Source organism: Oncorhynchus masou, chromosome 20, assembly GCF_036934945.1.
Source record: "Oncorhynchus masou masou isolate Uvic2021 chromosome 20, UVic_Omas_1.1, whole genome shotgun sequence".
In the NCBI taxonomy this organism is placed as follows: domain Eukaryota; kingdom Metazoa; phylum Chordata; class Actinopteri; order Salmoniformes; family Salmonidae; genus Oncorhynchus; species Oncorhynchus masou.
Genome location: NC_088231.1, coordinates 13295972 through 13316220, shown reverse-complemented (window position 1 = coordinate 13316220; position 20249 = coordinate 13295972).

The following is a 20249-nucleotide window of genomic DNA, read 5'->3' as shown; positions in this document are numbered from 1 at the left end:
CGTAGCCACATTATGCTACATTGCAGCAGGGGGTAGCCACATTATGCTACATTGCAGCAGGGGGTAGCCACATTATGCTACATTGCAGCACAAGACGCCTGCAGAATTGCAGTAGCGTATTAACTATGCAATGTCACTGACCCCGCCGTGTTACTGTGTGTTATATCACCCAGCAGGCTCGGCGGCCGGCTCGCCTTCACTAGGGCATAATTAAGCTACCCCCTCCTTGAGACTATAAAAGAGCGAGTGAGTGAGAGTATCCAGTCAATGACTGTGAGAAGAGGCCTGCTGTGCCTCACACTGCGAAACATTCTCATCAGGTGAGATCCGACCAAGGCCTCTCAGGTCTCAGCTTAGAATTTTGATAAGCCGTAAATAATTCATGGTGCGCAGGGAGGGGAATGTGGGGCAGAGCAACCATGATTTAAATAACTTTTTTTTTATACAAGTGTTCCAAATGGCACCCTATTCCCGATACAGTACGCTACTTTTGACAAAGGCCCACTGCACTATACACACTTTGGAACGCAACAGCCACTTATTACAGGATCTCTGTGACATTTCTGAGAATTTGAAACGGCGTCGGCATTCCTCTCCGCTTAAATTTTTCATGGTATGTTTCAAGATCTGTAATGCCGTTATTTCGATGTTACATCACATCAACATGAGAGCTAGTCTAGACCTGTGTAGTAAAGAGTGAATGTTTTTCTCAAGCCCTCGATCAAATTATGTAAGATTTGGCATTGTCCATTTGGCATTGTCCTTTGTGCAACTGAGCTTCAACAGTACAAAATAATAATACTTTTCGAACACCCCCAACAGTATTTCATAAGAGCAAAGACCCAAACAAAAAGCCTTCAAGTTCTGGAGTTCAGGAGTTAATCATCAGGGCAAACCACGCTGTGGAGCTCACTGTGGGGTCCAGGCTTCCTGCAGTAGAGGAGGGTGGGAGGCCTGCGGTCTCTGACCAGGGCTGAGCTTGTCAGGGAGGCCTCTCCATTCACAAAGACAGGCGTTTCAATGTGAACAGGCCCTCTGCTGGGGGGGGGGTCCTCCTTTCATGGGGGTATCGTACTGCTCCCTCCTCTGCCTCAGAAAGAGGGGTGGTGGGAGTTGCTTTTCAGGATAGGGGCTGGGGTGAGAAGGGTGAGGAAGGGGGGGGGGGTGTAATTGTGCACCACCAAGACAGTCACAGACACTGATAGCGCCATGAGCGACATGAAGGGGCTGCCTGCTTTGCTTAAACAATCAGCGGTGCTCCAAGCTCAAGAGTGCTGGTCGGCAGGGAAGTGCACTCAGGAACAGAGAGACATCCCAGAGATCCCCTGACAGGAAAGGAAGAGCAAGGGGGCATAGAAGGCACCACACCAGGATGAGCCTGATCTGGGCGAGGTCCGTTCCCAATGATGAGAGGGCCAGCTTCCTGTCCGAAAGATCCCAGGAAGGGACATCCATGCATAGAAATAGAGTACCTAGAACAGACATTGTGTGTTCTACCCATGAGTGTTGCAGTCAAAGGAGGATCATGGCATAGAAATAAGTATTAGAACAGGAATCAAGTGTACCCATGTGTTCTATTCCATCACATTGACGCAGTCAGGCGTTTCCTGTTCTTGTAATTCTATTTCTATGGGGATGGGGACAGTGCAGCTGTTTTGGGACAGACTGCGGACTGTGAAAATGTTCAATGCCAATGAGAAGCGCAGAGGACAAAAAGAAAACCTCAGCATCGCCGGCCGGCGAGACAATGCCGTGGTTTCCCTTTCACCCCATTTCAGAGGTCCATTGAATTAGACTGCCAACGCTCTTGTGGAGGTAATCCTTTTAGATAACTTTAAGAGAGGCAAAACAACGCTCAGACAGTGAAATGTGGGAATAGGAAAATAGAGATTTCTTTCTTTATAAAAACAGGGTTGGTCGAGGGCGGAGGGTTTTTCCATTCAACATCTCAAGCGTCGATGTCTAGCTAGCTACCACGGCCCTCTTCAAATATGGACCCACATTTTGGCTAAGTAGGATTTTCTACAGCCCAAATACTGCTTTCTTTCATTAGAAATAGAAGCTGAATGTGTCAATGAAGAACAATGAATCAATTATTTGGATTCACTTTGATGTTAGTGGGCCAATTCCAGATGCCTCTGCAATGGGCGGAAAAGAAAATCTTTAAGGAATCAAATAAATATTTCCAGTGAAATGAGGGAGTAATACTCCTAGAATTGTAGTTGTTTTTATTGCTTTGTTTAACATTGTGGTAGGAGGCTCCATTTATAATGAACAAAAATATACAACACAACATGTAAAGTGTTGGTCAAGTTTCATGAGCTGAAATAAAATAACCCAGAAATGTTCCATACGCACAAAGAGCTTATTTCTCTCAAATTCTGTGCACAAATTTGTTTACATCCCTGTTCACGAGCATTTCTCCTATGCCCAGATAATCCTTCCACCTGACAGGTGTGGCATATCAAGAAGCTGATTAAACAGCATGATCATTCCACACCTTGTGCTGGGGACAATAAAAAGGCCACTCTAAAATGTGAAGTTATCACAAAACACAATGCCATAGATGTCTCAAGTTGAGGGAGCGTGCAATTGGCATGCTGACTGCAGGAATGTCCACCAGAGCTGTTGCCAGAGAATTTAATGTTAATTTCTCTACCATAACCCGCCTCCTACGTCATTTTAGAGAATTGTTTTAATCAAGCCAGTCCCTCCACATCCGGCTTCTTTACCTGAGACCAGCCACCTGGACAGCTGAAACTGTGTGTGTTATATATATACATACATACACAGGAGCGCTTGGTTCCCAAGTGGGTAGGCCTATTCCCTTCCCAAGCCCACCCATGGCTGTGCCCATGCCCAGTCATGTGAAATCCATAAAATAGTTCAATTGACTGATTCCCTTATATGAACTAACTCAGTAAAATAATTGAAATTGTTGCACGTTGCGTTTTTATTTTTGTTCCGTATAGTTTTTGGCATGGTTCTCTTGGGTGGAGTCATCTTATGAAATTTTATTTGCCCTGAAATTAATAACTCCTCTAGAAAGCCATGGGGAAAGATAATAGTGCACAAGCCATTTTAACTGTAAAAATCATACTATATCAACATGCCATCTCATTATCAAATGGGGTTCAAGAGTGCTGGTCGGCACAGAAGTGCCACAGTGGTCAGAAAGAACCCGGAACACTCTTCATAGAAAATTCCTTAAATAAATAGTTGTGTTCTATCAGCTGTAATCATCCTGAGATGTATCTATCAGAATCGACCCCTCCTCCCCCAGTCCCTTGACTCACTGTGTCCCATACATAGGCTGGTATTCACACCAGAAGCCCACATCAAAGCACAGGCTGCCTTGCTAGGAGACTCCAGCATGGCAGGGCTCTGAATTATTTACATGGTCCTTCTCGCTCACCACCGCAGATAGGGAGCTGCATGAAGCTATTCACAAGGGGACTGAGAATAAAAGTCTCCTGGGCCCTACTGAAGAACGGATGATGCTCCGGCTCCAACTTTTATGGCGCCACGTTTTAAAAATGAGACGAGGTGGAGGGGAGAAAATAACATTCCACCTTGATCCTGTAAAGTCTTAGGTCTGAGAGGATGTCATCGTGGCAGGCAGGGTCGCCTGGCTAAAGTTAAAAGAGGTAGCCTATTCCGTTTGTGGGAGGCGACTTTTCCAAGACACACAGGAGACCGGTCTACAGTATGAAGGACACACCAGGGTCGCCTCAGTCAGTTCAATGGTCGGCTTGGAGCAGTCACAAGAGCCAGCTGGTCTTCTTGATTAGCGAGACCCCTCTGACATACGTTTATCAGAAAGTCGGCTTTCAGAAAGTCTGCCTTCACTCGGAAATTGGAGTGAAGTAGTCAGCCGAACATCCTTTCCACTAGGCAAGGCCCCGTGGTCTCAGTCACGCACACATAAAACGACACCTGCACATCAAGAGAACAGAGATACACGGCTACACCCTTTGCCAAGCCCCCCTTTCATCTCCCCGGTGTTGTGGCAGCATCTCCTTCAAAGCCAGGGAGTGACACTGTGCCGTGGATGAGAATGCTTTTAGCAGAGCCCAGGGGTCAGTATCCTACCGTCTGAAACAGCCGTGGGTGACAGAGAATGTGGATAAGCCATACCTCACAGTAAGACAAAACCATTAGAGCAAGGCAACATTCTATAGGCCCCTGCTTCCAGCAAATGTTCTCTAGCCCATAGTACCAGAAGGTCAGTCAGCACGAGACAAACCCATTCGACGTAGGAAGCATTCTATAATGCAAAAACAAGACTGCAGTCCAAGGCTGGATCTGTAACCTATTGAAACCAACTGGTTGTCCACACAAGCAAGAGAAACATTAGCTTCATCCTCCATTTACAAAGATAAAATAAATAAAAAAGGGAGGCCCATGAATGTCTATGAATATTAATGATGTATGAATGCTCTCTATCCCTCAGTGTGAGAGGGAGGAATCTGAAAATAGCTATTACAGCTCATAATCCAGTAGGAATATAGTTCTCGAAAGCCGTGTCAAGTTCCTAAATCATTTTGGCAAAAGACATTAATGCATTCACCCATCAACTCCACCCTTGACCTGAACCAAAGTCCTTTGAGAACCTGAAGAATGTCATGGTGTGGCTAATACACAGACCTAAATTAAATGTGACACGTCTTGTGACAATGGCCTCTCCCTCACTGAAGCCCCCAGAAGAACGTCCCTATAGCTTTGCCCAAGGAGGTTCCACTTCCACCCAACAGTTACAGCTTCATTGAGAGACAAACTTAAACAGCAAGGCACATTCTTTCCACCTGAATCTGCCCAATACATCACTCTGCAAACACTGCAGCTACCTCAAACTTAATTGTAAATCATATTTTAACCTGTAGGAGCCAGACTCGTATCATAAAGGATTATATGAACTGTCAAACCACCACTGTTCTGCTGCCTGGTCCTTAGCCGTCAAAACAACTTTTCAACCCCTGCAGATTGTGGAGCTGCAGAGACAGCGATGGAGGGTTGAGCTCAGGAAAACAAGTAGGCACTTTGCTGTGGGGTCCAAAGCAAACACTCTGTTACAGGGGTCAAGTCGATCTCAAGCTACCGTAGCTCACAGCCCTACGTTATCTCGGTATCAGCTATGACATCGGCGTTAAACTAGACATCGATGTTGGCATTTTTAGCCAATATCGTCCGATTCCGATATGTTCACCAATATATTGTGCATCCCTAATAGAAATTATATACTTACTCATGATACTTCTGCCAGGTAAGCTTACTTTTTAGTTAACATGTGGATCAAGCAGTCCACAAGACGAGCAGTCATTTGAAAGAGCAAGAAAATTTCACTCTGTCGTGGGTGATGTTGGCTTTCGCCAACTGGTCGAGCACCAGTACACACTACAAAGTGTGCTATTATTCAGATGCTGCCCTTTCGGAGTTACACTAATAGAGTCACTGCTATTAGCTTCATGACATACATACTATGGAACGAAGTTTGGGTCTTACGTGTCAAAAAAGATAGTAGCACTGTCAACGCTGTACAAAGGTTTGCAAACAAGCAAACACCGGCCACGAACGAACGATGTGCTTACAATACCGCGTTGGTAATAAAGCCAAATTTGTTGAACCGCAACTTCTGGGGTAGCTAGCTTTAGCTTGGTATCTAGCTAGCTCCACTACACCAGCTTGAAAACAATGACCAGTAGAAACTGCAGTCATTTTCATTATTCTTAGCAATGATTTAGGAATCCTTGTGAGTAAGTATTAGCTAGGTAGCCACTAGTTGTTCGCCTATTGAAATTGAATTTCATATCATGAAAATAAATAGCTATCCAGCTACTTAACCCTGTTGCCCAAAGCTAATGTGTTATAAGCAGCCAGCAAGCTTCAACTGCTGTGAAGCTAGCCACAATAAGGATGAGGCACAAGTAGAATTTGCAGTTTGCCTTCAAAATAAAAGTATAATTGACAGTGAAAAATAGTAGTTATGCCATACTTTTAGTTTGAAGGCTAACCAAAGTCCATTGTTGTGGCTAATCCTTATCGTGGCTTGCTACAATCTTTGTCCCCATGTGCAGTTGCAAACCGTAGTCTGGCTTTTTAATGGCGGTTTTGGAGCAGTGGCTTCTTCCTTGCTGAGCAGCCTTTCTGGTTATGTCAATATTGGACTTGTTTTACTGTGGATATTGATACTTTTGTACCCATTTTCTCCAGCATCTTAGCACTTTTCGCACCAAAGTACATTCATCTCTATGAGACAGAACGAGTCTCCTTCCTGAGCGGTATGACGGCTGCGTGGTCCCATGGTGTTTATACTCGCGCACTATTGTTTGTACAGATTTACGTGGTACCTTCAGGCGTTTGGAAATTGCTCCCAAGGATGAACCAGACCTGTGGAGGTCTATGATTATTTTTCTGGAGGTCTTGGCTGATTTATTTTCATTTCCCCATGATGTCAAGCAAAGAGGCACTGAGTTTGAAGGTAGGCCTTGAAATACATCCACAGGTACACCTCCAATTGACTCAAATGATGTCAATTAGCCTATCAGAAGCTTCTAAAGCCATGAATTTTTGGGGGGAATTTTTCAAGCTGGAATTTTCCAAGCTGTTTACAAGGTACAGTCAACTTAGTGTATTTAAACTTCATACCCACTGGATTTGTGATACAGAGAATTATAAGTGAAATAATCTGTTTGTAAACAATTGTTGAAAAAAAAAATCACTAGTGTCATGCAAAGTAGATGTCCGAAAAGACTTGCCAAAACAATAGTTTGTAAACAAGAAATTTGTGGAGTCGTTGAAAAATTAGTTTTAATGACTCCAACCTAAGTGTATGTAAACTTCCAACTTCAACTTTAGTTAGCTAGCTATAAACAGATCCACAGATGACGCAATCTCTATTGCACTCCACACTGCCCTTTCCCACCTGGACAAAAGGAACACCTATGTGAGAGTGCTGTTCACTGACTACAGCTCAGCGTTCAACACCATGGTACCCTCAAAGCTCATCACCAAGCCAAGGACCCTGGGACTAAACACCTCCCTCTGCAATTGGATCCTGGACTTCCTGACAGGCCACCCCCAGGTGGTGAGGGTAGGTAGCAACACATCTGCCACGCTGATCCTCAACACTGGAGCTCCCCAGGGGTGTGTACTCAGTCCCCTCCTGTACTCCCTGTTTACCCACGACTGCATGGCCAGGCACGACTCCAACACCATCATTAAGTTTGCTGACGACACAACAGTGGTAGGCCTGATCACCGACAACGATGAGACCGCCTATAGGGAGGTCAGAGACCTGGCCGGGTGGTGCCAGAATAACAACCTTTCCCTCAACGTAACCAAGACTAAGGAGATGATTGTGGACTACAGGAAAAGGAGTAATGAGCATGTCCCCATTCATCGACGGGGCTGTAGTGGAGCGGGTTGAGAGCTTCAAATTCTTTGGTGTCCACATCAACAACAAACTAGATTGGTCCAAACACACCAAGACAGTCGTGAAGAGGGCACGACAAAGCATATTCCCTCTCAGGAAACTAAAAAGATTTGGCATGGGTCCTGAGATCCTCAAAAGGTTCTACAGCTGCAACATCGAGAATATCCTGCATCACTGCCTGGTTCGGCAATTGCTCGGCCTCTGACCGCAAGGCACTACAGAGGGTAGTGCGTACGGCCCAGAACATCACTGGGGCAAAGATGCCTGCCATCCAGGACCTCCACACCATGCGGTGTCAGAGGAATTGTCAAAGACCCCAGCCACCCCAGTCACAGACCGTTCTCTCTACTACCGCATGGCAAGTGGTACCGGAGTGCCAAGTCTAGGACAAAAAGTCTTCTCAACCGTTTCTACCCCCAAGCCATAAGACTCCAGAACAGGTAACCAAATAGTTACCCGGACTATTTGCATTGTGTCCCCCCCGCCAAACCCCTCTTTTTACGCTTCTGCTACTCTCTGCTCATCATATATGCATAGTCACTTTAACGATACCTACATGTACATACTACCTCAATAAACCGGACTAACAGGTGTCTGTATATAGCCTTGCTACTCTTTTTTCAAATGTATTTTTACTGTTGTTTTATTTCCTTACTTACCCACACACACACCTTTTTTCTCCGCACCATTGGTTAGAGCCTGTAAGTAAGGTTTGCACCTGCTGTTTTATGCGCACGTGACAAACTTTGGTTTTAAACCGATTGTCTTTTGCTATGTTTTTGGGAAAGAACATTGTTTGCATCCATGAGCTTGCTAGATCATTTTATTTTTGTTTATGACCGGCACTGTAGCTGAGAAAATCATAACATGTATTGATGTATCGATGAACCGTTGTGACATGAAATACGAGTGATAGTGTAATCAACGTGCAATAATAACATTTAAAAAAATTATGAACGCCTTATATTACTATGCGTCACATAATTTTCAGGACGTGATTGGTCAACAAGCTTAATTGACATGTCAAATAGTGTTAAAAGGTATCTTTGACACGCAAAGACCCAAACGGCGTTCCATAGAAATCCGGGTTGAGAATGAAACGACTGAACAATGAAACAGCACAACAAGTAAGTGAAAGAAATAGGTTTTGATTATGTTTTACTAGTAATGGGGACATACGTAAATGCCAACAAAATAACTTTGATCAGTGTGGTGTTATTGTAACCTTTATTTAACTAGGCAAGTCAGTTCCGCCTGGCTACTCCAACCTCGGCCAACAGCCCCGCCCCTCCCGCAGCTCCTCGCCCAAGCCTCTCCAGGTTCTCCTTTACCCAAATCCAGATAGCAGATGTTCTGAAAGAGCTGCAAAACCTGGACCCGTACAAATGAGCTGGGCTTGACAATCTGGACCCTCTATTTCTGAAACTATCCGCCGCCATTGTCGCAACCCCTATTACCAGCCTGTTCAACCTCTCTTTCATATCGTCTGAGATCCCCAAGGATTGGAAAGCTGCCGCAGTCATCCCCCTCTTCAAAGGGGGAGACACCCTGGACCCAAACTGTTACAGACCTATATCCATCCTGCCCTGCGTATCTAAGGTCTTCGAAAGCCAAGTCAACAAACAGGTCACTGACCATCTCGAATCCCACCGTACCTTCTCCGCTGTGCAATCTGGTTTCCGAGCCGGTCACGGGTGCACCTCAGCCACGCTCAAGGTACTAAACGATATCATAACCGCCATCGATAAAAGACAGTACTGTGCAGCAGTCTTCATCGACCTTGCCAAGGCTTTTGACTCTCTCAATCACAATATTCTTATCGGCAGACTCAGTAGCCTCGGTTTTTCGGATGACTGCCTTGCCTGGTTCACCAATTACTTTGCAGACAGAGTTCAGTGTGTCAAATCAGAGGGCATGCTGTCCGGTCCTCTGGCAGTCTATGGGGGTGCCACAGGGTTCAATTCTCGGGCCGACTCTTTTCTCTGTATATATCAATGATGTTGCTCTTGAAGCTGATCATTTATCACCCCAGTGTTAATCTGCAAAATTGTAATTATTCGCCTACCTCCTCATGCCTTTTGCACACAATGTATATAGATTCTTTTTTTTTCTATTGTGTTATAGACTTGTTAATTGTTTACTCCATGTGTAACTCTGTTGTCTGTTCACACTGCTATGCTTTATTTTGGCCAGGTCGCAGTTGCAAATGAGAACTTGTTCTCAACTAGCCTACCTGGTTAAATAAAGGTGAAATAAAATGTAAAAAAATAAAAAAGAACAAATTCTTATTTACAATGACAGCCTACCCCGGTTATCAGTATCGTTCTTTTGGCAAGGAAAATATAGACCAAATATGTAATATCGGTGCATCGCTAATTTGTATGTATTATTTGCAAACTTTATCATGAAATGAACAGCAGCAGTACAAAACCATCACATTAGACAGTACATTCCTCACACACTAGATGTGTAATTAAAGGGGAATTGCACTCAAATCAAAATGTGTTAACATGCACCTGCACTGTGATAGTCTCAGAGGTTTGTTAAAAGCGCAGAGAGCATCATGAAGAACAAGGAACACACCAGGCAGGTCCGAGATACTGTTGTGAAGAAGTTTAAAGCCGGATTTGGATACAAAAAGATTTCCCAAGCTTTAAACATCCCAAGGAGCACTGTGCATTCGATAATATTGAAATGGGAGTATCACACCACTGCAAATCTACCAAGACCTGGCCGTCCCTCTAAACTTTCAGCTCATACAAGGAGAAGACTGATCAGAGATGCAGCCAAGAGGCCCATGATCACTCTGGATGAACTGCAGAGATCTACAGCTGAGGTGGGAGACTCTGTCCATAGGACAACAATCAGTCGTGTATTGCACAAATCTGGCCTTTATGGAAGAGTGTCAAGAAGAAAGCCATTTCTTAAGGATATCCATAAAAGGTGTCGTTTAAAGTTTGCCACAAGCCACCTGGGAGACACACCAAACATGTGGAAGAAGGTGCTCTGGTCAGATGAAACCAAAATTGAACTTTTTGGCAACAATGCAAAACGTTATGTTTGGCGTAAAAGCAACACAGCTCATCACCCTGAACACACCATTCCCACTGTCAAACATGGTGGTGGCAGCATCATGGTTTGGGCCTGCTTTTCTTCAGCAGGGACAGGGAAGATGGTTAAAATTGATGGGAGGATGGATGGAGCCAAATACAGGACCATTCTGGAAGAAAACCTGATGGAGTCTGCAAAAGACCTGAGACTGGGACGGAGTTTTGTCTTCCAACAAGACAATGATCCAAAACATAAAGCAAAATCTACAATGGAATCGTTCAAAAATAAACATATCCAGGTGTTAGAATGGCCAAGTCAAAGTCCAGACCTGAATCCAATCGAGAATCTGTGGAAAGTACTGAAAACTGCTGTTCACAAATGCTCTCCATCCAACCTCACTGAGCTCAAGCTGTTTTGCAAGGAGCAATGGGAAAAAATTTCAGTCTCTCGATGTGCAAAACTGATAGAGACATACCCCAAGCGACTTACAGCTGTAATCGCAGCAAAAGGTGGCGCTACAAAGTATTAACTTAAGGGGGCTGAATAATTTTGCACGCCCAATTTTTCAGTTTTTGATTTGTTAAAAAAGTTTGAAATATCCAATAAATGTCGTTCCACTTCATGATTGTGGACCACTTGTTGTTGATTCTTCACAAGAAAAATACAGTTTTATATCTTTATGTTTGAAGCCTGAAATGTGGCAAAAGGTCGCAAAGTTCAAGGGGGCCGAATACTTTCGGAAGGCACTGTATATACACCTTTATCTATCCTTTATTTAACTAGGCAAGTCAGTTAAGAACACATTCTAATTTTCAATGACTGTCTAGGAATGGTGGGTTAACTGCCTTGTTCAGGGGGAGAATGACAGATTTTTACCTTGTCAGCTCGGGGATTCAATCTTGCAACCTTTCAGTTACTAGTCCAACGCTCTAACCACCTGATTACATTGCACTCCACAAGGAGACTGCCTGTTACAAGAATACAGTAAGAAGCCACGGTAAGTTGCTAGTTAGCTTCCTTGTATTATATTAAGTTAAAATAAGTGTTCATTCAGTATTGTTGTAATTGTCATTATTACAAATAAAAAACATTTTAAAATCGGACGATTATTTGGTATCAGCTTTTTTTGGTCCTCCAATAATTGGTATCGGCGATGAAAAATCATAATCGGTCGACCTCTAGTGCAGACATTGTTGATGTTGTAAATGACTATTGTAGCTGGAAAAGGCAGATTTTTTATGAATTATCTACATAGGCCCATTATGAGCAACCATCGCTCTTGTGGTCCAACAGCACGCGGTGTTAGCTTTTTTTTTTTATTCTAAACTTGGATTAGCTAATTGTTCATTAGAAAACCCTTTTGCAATTATGTTGGCACAGCTGAAAACTGCTGTTCGGATTAAAGAAGCAATAAATCTGGCCTTCTTTAGACGAGTTGAGTATCTGGAGCATCAGCATGTGGGTTCGATTACAGGCTCAAAAAGGCCAGAAACAAAGAACTTTCTTCTGAAACTTGTCAGTGTATTCTTGTTCTGAGAAATGAAGCCTATTCCATGCGAGAATTTGTATGATTATAATGTAATAATTTTTATTGGCCAGTCTGAGATATGGCTTTTTCTTTGCAACTCTGCCTAGAAGGCCAACATCCCGGAGTCACCTCTTCACTGCTAAAGTTGAGACTGGTGTTTTGTGGGTACTATTTAATTTTGAAAATGATAAACCTGGATTAGTTAACACAATGTGCCATTGGAACACAGGAGTGATGGTTGCTGATAATGGGCCTCTGTACACCTATGCACTTATTCCATAATAGTCATTTACAACATTAACAATGTCTACACTGTATTTCTGATCAATTTGATATTATTTTAAATGGACAAAAATGTGCTTTTCTTTCAAAAACGAGGACATTTCTAAGTGACACCAAACTTTTGAACGGTAGTGTATATTGGCACTAAGGACACGAGGAAGGGGAGAGAAGATGGTGCCTATTTAAAATTATTAAATATTGTTTTTGTGCAGCTCTCATGCTCAAAAAGGTTGGAGACCCCTGCTCTATTACAACTCCCATAAAAAGAAGACTTATATAGCCTAAATTCATGGCCTAATATTAATGGTATAGACAAAAGAAAAGCCACTTGACGAGGTTAACCTCACAAAGCAATCACACAGGCACTGAAGCGAGTAAGAGTTCAGCTATGCATTACATGACTAGTCTATACAATACATGACTAGTGTGTATAAGATGTCGGTTAATCTGTTATTGAGTAGCGACAGGCAGTACCACCTTGGCAATTCCAAGCACAAACTGTACTGAGAGAATCGTGTGTGTACATGTCTTTATGCTGTGAGAGCAGCAGCAAAGATTTTGTTATCTGTTATTTGCATGGCCATAAGAGCAGGATGCAAACCCTCTTGGATAAATCACCACTCGACACTAAAGGGTATTAAATGAGTGGACAATTTAATAGCCAGGCCCGTAGGCTTAGAGTTTCAGAGGCACTCAAAGAAACATCCAGACAGTCCACATAAACAATTTGGATTAGTGAACATGAATGTGTTCCATTACTCATCCCCTACCAACATTCTCCATCACCACCACAATCAGTGTGAAAAAAGCTGTTATTCAGAGAAAGAAAACCTTTGGTTGTCCCACTTCCTGGCTTTCATTAAGAGAGGAGAGCACGACATTGTTTTATATATCTCTTGGAGTCCTTAAGGGCCTTCTCTCTCCCCCCCGCTTCTCTCTCCTCTTCCATTCTGTTAGTCTGTGGAGGGCCTGAGCGCCAAGGAGTTATTGAGGACTCACTGTGCAGGGAGAAAGCAGAGAGGCTCTAAGCCTTATGAAGACAGAGGGACTGAGGGAGAAAGAAAGCAAGAGGAGAGCACAGAGGGAGTGTTACAAGAAAGGAATTATTTGAGCAGGAAAATAAAAGGGCTTCCTTTATCTTACTTTCCTACTTTTAATTTAACTTTATTTTGTCTTGTGCAGGGGACAACACAAAAAGAGACCACACTGAACTGTCAAGATTGCATGAGAACCCTCAGCACCAAGTCTTGAGAAGAAAGCAATAGCAGTATGTACCTGCCTACAGGACAGTGCATTGTTATATGCATACACCTTTACTTTGAGGAACTATAGGTAGCTATTCATGTGGCCCAGATTTGTTAGGAGAGAAACGCAGCTGAAAAGACTATACAACTGGTGTCTTGTTTAACATTCCTAAGTGCTGCATCACATATCCTTACAGTTGTTAGAGGAGCCATCGGGTACATTTCATAAGGAAAATGGCACATACAGGAAGAACAATAATACATTTGACAATAGTGATTACATAAGAACATGCAGGTGTTGCCTACATGACACCCTATAGTCTTTCATAAGAGTAGGCACCAAGTTTTGAAATGCACCGTTTACTTTACTTGATTCACTGTGCAACTCAGTCAAGTATGACAGTTAGTGATACTGGGATAGTAACAGTAGTTACCTCAAAACCGCACATCAAACCTAACCCATCTCTCGCTCCCCATCATTTTAACGGGACCGTGCACACTTTGGCTAGTTTTTGGAATTATTCCGGTGTGATATCTAGTCTGTTTTGAGACGTTTGCAACGCTACCCATACAGGTTACGTAAACAGAAAATCTTAAAGTGACAACAATATTATTTCTGTCAATTTAAACACATAACTAGCCAATATGAGAACTCACTGTGCTTGGACGTTTTGCCTAGGCGTGCAGATATTGCTGTATTAGCTAGATGTATAGTTTGCACGTGTTTATTTCTTATGCATAGTTTATATGAAAATGTACATTTATAATAAAAGAGATGCATTTGTTATCCTCCCTTGATAATCTCGAATTTCTACATTCTCTGACTGATGCCATAGACAGGAGCATGTGCTCGGCTCACACTGGCGCCGTTCCTCGCGGCTAGTAAGATGCACTCCAAAACGTTTACCTTGCTTCACCAACCTTACGAAAAAACACTAAGCAAAATAAAATGTGATAAAGTACAATCCCATAAACGTTAGCTTGCGAGGGTATCGAACTCGAAAGTCAGCTCTTACAAACTAAACGTTATTGTGCTTGCATGCTGTGTTGTGGCGAGTAAGTCAGGATGTTATGCTATCAGAAATTGGATGACTAGCATTAGCATCACAAAAGGAGACTGGCTAGCTAGCTTGATTTAGCGTGCGGTGCAATCTAGTTGGATGGATAACTCCAGCGAATTACTGAAATTATAAAGCAACACTAACAGAACGTTAGCATACTCAAAACAAGCAAAATAAACAACGTAAGACTTGCTGTTCGTGCAATTAAAGTGTTTTCTTGTCAACCAGCAAGATAGCTTGTTAGTGCTAGTTAAACTCCAGCAGATGCTTGGTAGCTAGCTACTAACGTTAGCCGATATGGACTACATTACTACATTAGCTAACTAGCCACATTAGCTAGGTTAAGGTGGTCATGTTATTTACAACAAATGTATCCGTTTCGTTGCCTCTGAAAACACAGTTTAACACATTTAATTCGTTATCAATGTATATGCAAAGCTGATGTTTACAAATAGCTCAATTTAGTGATAAACACTCTTGCAGCTGGCTAGCAAGGACTTGCTAGCTACATCGCTAAAGTTAGATAACCATTCCGCCGCTGACTGTCTGGCCCAGCGCTGTATTGTAACGATGTATACGCCTGGACCACCCGTTTTCTTGTACCTCTTACCTCCGAAATTATCAGAGTAGAACACAGCAAAATGGACTCCGGCTCCTCTTGATGTGTCCAGAAAAACGGAGCGCTCCTCTTCAGGATACAACTCACGTCGATGGCCCTTTTTGCCGCTGGGATCTCCCTCTGCTTCGTATTTTCTCAGCAGTATCTAGCTAGGCAACCTTCCCAGTTAGCCAACTGGCTAACCTCGGATACCACTCTCAATACTTTCGTTTCTGCTTAGATATGATGCCAAATTATAATGTTTTTTTAATTCGTCCAACAGTTCGGGTCACTCACAGACAAAAAAAATCCACTTGGGGATGGTGTATGGTCCGTGTCCGAACAGCACTGAAGGGGAATTAGCTGAAAATTAGACAGAGTTTATCCAGTTGATGCACTCCGCTACCTCAAGCGATAGTGCTCTCCGTTCTCCGTTCACTGACTAGTAGAGAGTTGGTAGTCGCAGGATGATGACGATGCCAAAACATTTTTTTAGAAAGACGCAAACATGTTACGTCCGAAATAGTTGCTTGAACCTGTATTGTGTAGGGTAGTTATTATTATGAATATGATTGTTTTCATAAAATTGGTCGTCTATTAGCTACTGTTTCTTAAATTTCATACAAAGTGTGTGTGTGACTGTGCGCTTTACGTTTGTATCTTTTATTATTTTTTATTGTTGTTGCATTTCGTTGGATGGTGTATACCATGTGTATCCAGTACATATGACGAATACAACTTGAAATGTATCTGTGTGAAAAACCCAGGAGATCCATACCAACCAATTTGAGCATAACGCTATTTCCTGGACCAGTGTCGAGCACAGCGCTGAAGCGAAGCTGCTGTGTGCCCGTCATTGTTTTGCTTTGTTTTACGGTCATTTCCATGTTCTGTATCTTAATCTGCCAGGGGGAGCTCGTCTGAAGGCCTGAGATATCACGAAGCGCCAAAGAATGTGATTCTGAGGAGCATGGAATTGACACTGGCACTGAGCCAACGAAAGCTGAAAAATATGCGAGTGAGTGAGGGAGAGCTTTTCCAGGCCAGGCAGACACAAATAAACTAAAAGCCTCTGTGGATAGCAGAGCAGCCTGGCAGTTGAAACCTCCACACGCAGGGAATCCTTGTGTGGAAATTGAAAAGTCCCTCTGACTTGTCTGTCTTCATATTCTAATAGTACATTAGGTTTATTTGAGTATCCAGACAAAGTCAGAGGAATCAGTATGGTCATATTAGTTTTCACATTGAAATACAAAAGGCTTTGTTGGAGTTATATGTTTAGGCCACATCGCATCGGGCAACATAGAGTTGCGGAATATGAGGGGAAATTAATAACGTTAACATCCTATATGTCTCATGTCTCGGGACAGACCCAGGCTCCATAGAACATATGTCTCAAACCCAGGATCCATAGAACATTTAGAATACAGCAGGAATCCATCAATGACAGAGTGTCAGCTCTGTATGTTAAACCTCTGGACAGAGACACAACAGGACAGCTTATTGCTGTGACGATTCTCAATTTACACAGGGATATTCCTCACATAACTGCACACATTACTCCGATTAACATGGAGCCTAGGCTAGGCTGTCCAGACCACAGCTACAGAGGAGGAAAAAACACAACAAATGGCTTCCATCTGTTTCTATGACTGCTCCACCACTAGCGTCCAGACCAGTGCTGCTGGAGAGTGTTCAGCCACGTTTGGCTGTTAAGACACTCGCTGGAATTGGGCCTGGCCTGTGCATTCTCATTGTGCCTTTTTCTTACAAATCATAACTCCGCTCTCAGATATAGACAAGGCTTCCCATTCTATTTGCATCATATGTTTTTTAAAGACCAATGCCAAATCCCAGATGCCTTTCATCTCGCTCACATAGTCTGAACTGAGTCTCGACTTGTGCCGAGGTATTTCCAGGCCCGCGGAGTTCATAGTTTGACACACACCCAATGTCCATTGATGGGCTGCTGTGTTGTGTTGAGAAATAGAGGGTCGCACTGCTGTTGTCTGCTGACCACTAGGTTGGATGGTGGTCATGTGGCTAGTCTGTGTAATGATGGATGGAAAGTGGGTTTCATCATAACAATACAAAGCTTTCTCACATTCAGGAAACTTCTTTGCTCTGTTTTGACTAGATTTAACCATTACTCTGAGGTCATGCCCTTACAACTGCCAACATGACCATAGGGAAACACAGCTCTTACTCTGTACAATAGGGAAGATGACATCGGTATTGTTTGTATAGGCCTTTCCCTGTGCAGTAGTCAAATGAGCTCACAGAGGAAGAACATAGCTCAGTTGGCTGCATCAGGGTTTCTTGCTGTGAATGAAAGGGTTAACCCAGTATTGCCGGGAAAGGATCATGTGTTGCTCATCAGGCGTGTTGTGCCACACACAGCAGCAGCATAGTGCAGTGTAAGATCTCATATCTTTGATGATGAGTGCGGGAAGGAAGTGGGCCTTTCTCTTGACACAACTCGTCAAGAAGGACTGGGCCTGGAGGCAAAGTGTGTCACTATCATAGAGGATGATACCACACACACACTTTCTCTGTTTTACACACACACGCACACACACACACACAGTGTGTACTGTGGCTGTGTGTGATTACCCTCTGCCCACTGGCTCAGTGTAGTAGGTAGCATAGATAAGCCACACACAAACAGAAAGATGAAGAGATGAGAAAGAGGTCGCCTCAGAACACCGCAGCCTCTCTGGAAAAGGACAACATGGCTGACTGTGTGGCTGAGAGAGAGAATTGATTAGAGGTGACAGTAACAATGGCTCAGGCCAGATAATGATACAGTGCACTACAGTAAACCATGGATCCAGTACAGGGCAGAACAGACTGAGGATAGTGAACACAGAGAGAGAAACAGAAACCTGGTATGGCATTTGAATTGAATGTACAGTGTTGATATCACAGATTTCATGGGATTTCAAATAAATATATTTTTATGCTCTGGCAGGGCAGAATGAACACGGACAAAACACGAGGCTGATTTGATGAATGCATTGACATCTCAGAGGGATGTATCATCATTCATCAGTCTGTAGATTCACTTATTAGTTTCCCATGAATAGATACTGTATCGTTTGTATAAAGAAAAGTTATTTGCAAGTTGACCCAATTCTCAGAAGAACTCTTCTAGCTAATCATCTTGTCTTCTATTTTTCTCACGCACAAGAAGTTGTCTTGTCATCTTGGCTCATCTCCTATCTCTTTGGATTATCTCATCTGTTTATTTTTAGTGGCCTTTGTCTGATATCAGTGAGTGTCAACATTAGGCTTAGGTCATGTTTAGGTTGTGTCAGATCACATTGTATGAGCGTCCCTTTCTGCTACGTACAAAGACACGACACAAACCAGTGCAACCAGAATCTAGCTCTGACTGTGAGAACAATACTCACAGCCCTGGAAATGCCCATATTTTCACATACACCGCTGTCATGAAGGTTACATATGAAGCAGTCTGAGGTCAACTTCCATACACTGCAGGCTGTCATGAAGGTTACATATGAAGCAGTCTGAGGCCAACTTCCATACACCGCTGTCATGAAGGTTACATATGAAGCAGTCTGAGGCCAACTACCATACACTGCAGGCTGTCATGAAGGTTACATATGAAGCAGTCTGAGGCCAACTACCATACACCGCTGTCATGAAGGTTACATATGAAGCAGTCTGAGGCCAACTTCCATACACCGCTGTCATGAAGGTTACATATGAAGCAGTCTGAGGTCAACTTCCATACACTGCAGGCTGTCATGAAGGTTACATATGAAGCAGTCTGAGGCCAACTACCATACACCGCTGTCATGAAGGTTACATATGAAGCAGTCTGAGGCCAACTACCATACACCGCTGTCATGAAGGTTACATATGAAGCAGTCTGAGGTCAACTTCCATACACTGCAGGCTGTCATGAAGGTTACATATGAAGCAGTCTGAGGCCAACTACCATACACCGCTGTCATGAAGGTTACATATGAAGCAGTCTGAGGCCAACTACCATACACTGCAGGCTGTCATGAAGGTTACATATGAAGCAGTCTGAGGCCAACTACCATACACTGCAGGCTGTCATGAAGGTTACATATGAAGCAGTCTGAGGCCAACTACCATACACTGCTGTCATGAAGGTTACATATGAAGCAGTCTGAGGCCAACTACCATACACTGCAGGCTGTCATGAAGGTTACATATGAAGCAGTCTGAGGCCAACTACCATACACTGCAGGCTGTCATGAAGGTTACATATGAAGCAGTCTGAGGTCAACTACCAGTCCAGTGTAATATGTGGTAGTATAATAGTTATTAGCTCATCTGTGATCAGTTTTGCATTTCAACTATTAACAATTACAGTAAGTTCAGAATCAGGTAAAGTAATATTAGGTCTGTGTTTAGGGGCACACTTTCCCTGGGCTGTGCAGTAGAGTACCAATACATGCAGTGCTATATCAGCTAGATGTTTATTTATGTATTTAACTAGGCAAGTTAGTTAAGAACAAATTCTTATTTACAATGACGGCCTACCCCGGACGACGCTGGGCCAAGTCTATGCCACCCTATGGGACTCCCAATCACGGCCGGATGTGATAAAGCCTGGACTCGAACCAGGGATTGTAGTGATGTCTCTTTCACAGAGATATAGTGCGCTAGACCGCTGCACCACTCAGGAGCCCAAACTGTATCAGATATATCTGACAAGCCAGATAAAAATTTTTTTTCATTTAAAAACTGTTTATTTTATTTATATTGAAAAAATATGGAGGAGACACATTAACCTCCATCTCCATCCTGCCCCCCCCAACCTCCTTCACTCAAGTAGATTTATAGACTTCTTAAATGACTTTTAAACATCTCTGTCACGCCCTGGTCAAAATATATTATGTTTGTCTTCATTTATTTGGTCAGGCCAGGGTGTGACATGGGTTTTTGTGGTGTGTTTTGTCTTGGGGGTGTATAGCATAGTCTATGGCTGCCTGAGGCGGTTCTCAATCAGAGTCAGGTGATTATCGTTGTCTCGGATTGGGAACCATATTTAGGC